Source organism: Echinops telfairi, unplaced genomic scaffold (assembly GCF_000313985.2).
Source record: "Echinops telfairi isolate 266 unplaced genomic scaffold, ASM31398v2 ScPeMD7_10;HRSCAF=50, whole genome shotgun sequence".
NCBI lineage: Eukaryota > Metazoa > Chordata > Mammalia > Afrosoricida > Tenrecidae > Echinops > Echinops telfairi.
Genome location: NW_022103907.1, coordinates 12,857,279 through 12,859,309, shown reverse-complemented (window position 1 = coordinate 12,859,309; position 2,031 = coordinate 12,857,279). Strand labels below are relative to the sequence as shown.

The window sequence follows — 2,031 nt, the reverse complement described above, 5'->3', positions numbered from 1 at the left end:
CTGTAGGGCTCATCCGCCCTAGATTCCCTGGATTTTCAGTTCCTATCTGTACCAGTGTACATCCTCTGGTCTAGCCAGACTTGCAAGGTCGAATTCAAGTCATGGTAGTGGGAGCAGGGAGGAAACATTCAGGAACTAGAGGAAAGTTGTATTTCTCATCGTTGTTACATCGCACCCTGACTGCCTCATCTCCCTGAGACCCCTCTGCAAGGGGATCTCCAGGAGACTGACACACTTTTCTAGGGTATTTTTCCTAAGGAAAAACCCAGAAGTTTCTTTTATGGGTTTGAGAAGATGTGGCAATCTCAGGCTCAACTATGAGGTCGTAGGTGCAGTAGATATTATTTTCATTCTTTGATAACTTTCCAACAGAGATAAAAAGACTGAAGGCTTGAGGTTCAAAATGGGAAGTCAATAAATGTTAGCAAAATTACTTTCATCTATGTACAAAGGAAAATGCTAACAGAGAAAAGGAATTGTCTCATTTTGTTCTATAGCTCACGCCACTGATCTATTTGACGTATATACAGATATTTTAGAAAATCTCAAAGAAAAATATGAGTAAAGAATGGTAATGAAAGTCTAGATGTCAGCACTGAAGATAAAGCCCAGGGAGAGTGGCAGGTATGCCCAGGCTGCACAGGATCAGACTAAAAGGGAAAGAAAGAGTGGACAGCATCCTGGCCCACCAAGATTCGAGGATGGCAATCCCACTCAGAGCTGCCAATGTACAGAGAGGATTGTAGGGTGGTCTTACCATGAGACATGAGGTCCCCTTACTGACCCACAGCACTACTGGGGGCAGCACTGGAGCACAGTGCAGGAATTGTGCCTTGTCTGACCACCCCACACCCGGATGGTAACATGAAGGCAGCAGAAAGGGGGGCAAAGTGACAAAGTCCTGGAGGAATTCTAAAAACAGACATTGGACTTGGGGGACAGGGCTTGGCACTGCATTAGACCCAATCAGAAAACATCCATAAGGGTCAGCAGACAGACCGGGAGCTATTCATAAGCTATTTTTGTTTCTTTTTTTTCATGTCTATCTATATAAGATAGGTATGATAAAGGATCCCAAGGAGAAAACAACAGGACCAATGGTTCCCAGGGGGCAGGGGGTGGGGAACAGACCCAGGGACAAGGGAACAACAAGAGATAAAAAATCGATGGTGAAGAGGGCATAGAATGCCTGGTGGGGTTCAATCTATACTTCCGAGAGGAAGTACAGAGAGCCTAATGAAGGTCAAACATGATAGTGGGACAGGAGGAAAGTACATAAAAGGAAACAAAGGAAAGAACTAGGAGGCAAAGGACATTTATAGAGGTATAAACATAGGCATGTACATATGTAAATATATTTATATATAGTGATAGGGATACAGGTCTATGTACATATATTTGTAGGTTAAGTATTAAGGTAGCAGATGAACCTTGGGCCACTACTCAAGTCCTCCCTCCCTCAACACAAAAACACTTTGTTTTAATAACCTGGTATTCTGTGACGCTCACCTTCCCGACACTATCGCTGAAGACAAAATGGGCGCATAAGCAAATGTGGTGAAGAATGCTGATGGTGTCTGGCTATTGCAAGATACAGCATCTGGGGTCTTAAACCCCTTGAAATTAAACAAGTGACCATCTAGCCGGGAAGCAACAAAGTCCACATGGAAGAAGCACGCCAACCTGTGTGATCACAAGGTGTCAATGGGATCAGGTATCAACCTGATCAACCATTTTGATGTGGACTAGGGGGATCAGAATGGAAACCCAAAGCTCATCTGCAGACAATTGGACATGCCCTTACAGAAGTGTCACAAGGAAGGGATGAACAAGCCAGGATACAGCACCAGGATATAGCACCAATGAAACACACAACATTCTTCTAGTTCTTCAATGCTTTCTTCTCCCCACTATTATGACCCTAGTTCTACCGTACAAATCTAACTAGACCAGAGCATGTGCACTGGTAGATAAGAGCTCTCAACACATAATCCAGGACAGATAAGCCTCTCAGAACCAATAATGAGATTA

The 2,031-nt window shown here is 43.8% G+C and overlaps 1 protein-coding gene across 1 annotated transcript in view; it reads right to left on the bottom strand.

The window, feature by feature from the left end:
- Nucleotides 1–2,031, bottom strand: part of ARHGEF33 (Rho guanine nucleotide exchange factor 33) — a 93,024-nt gene that overhangs the window by 25,315 nt on the left and 65,678 nt on the right. The window lies entirely within an intron of this gene.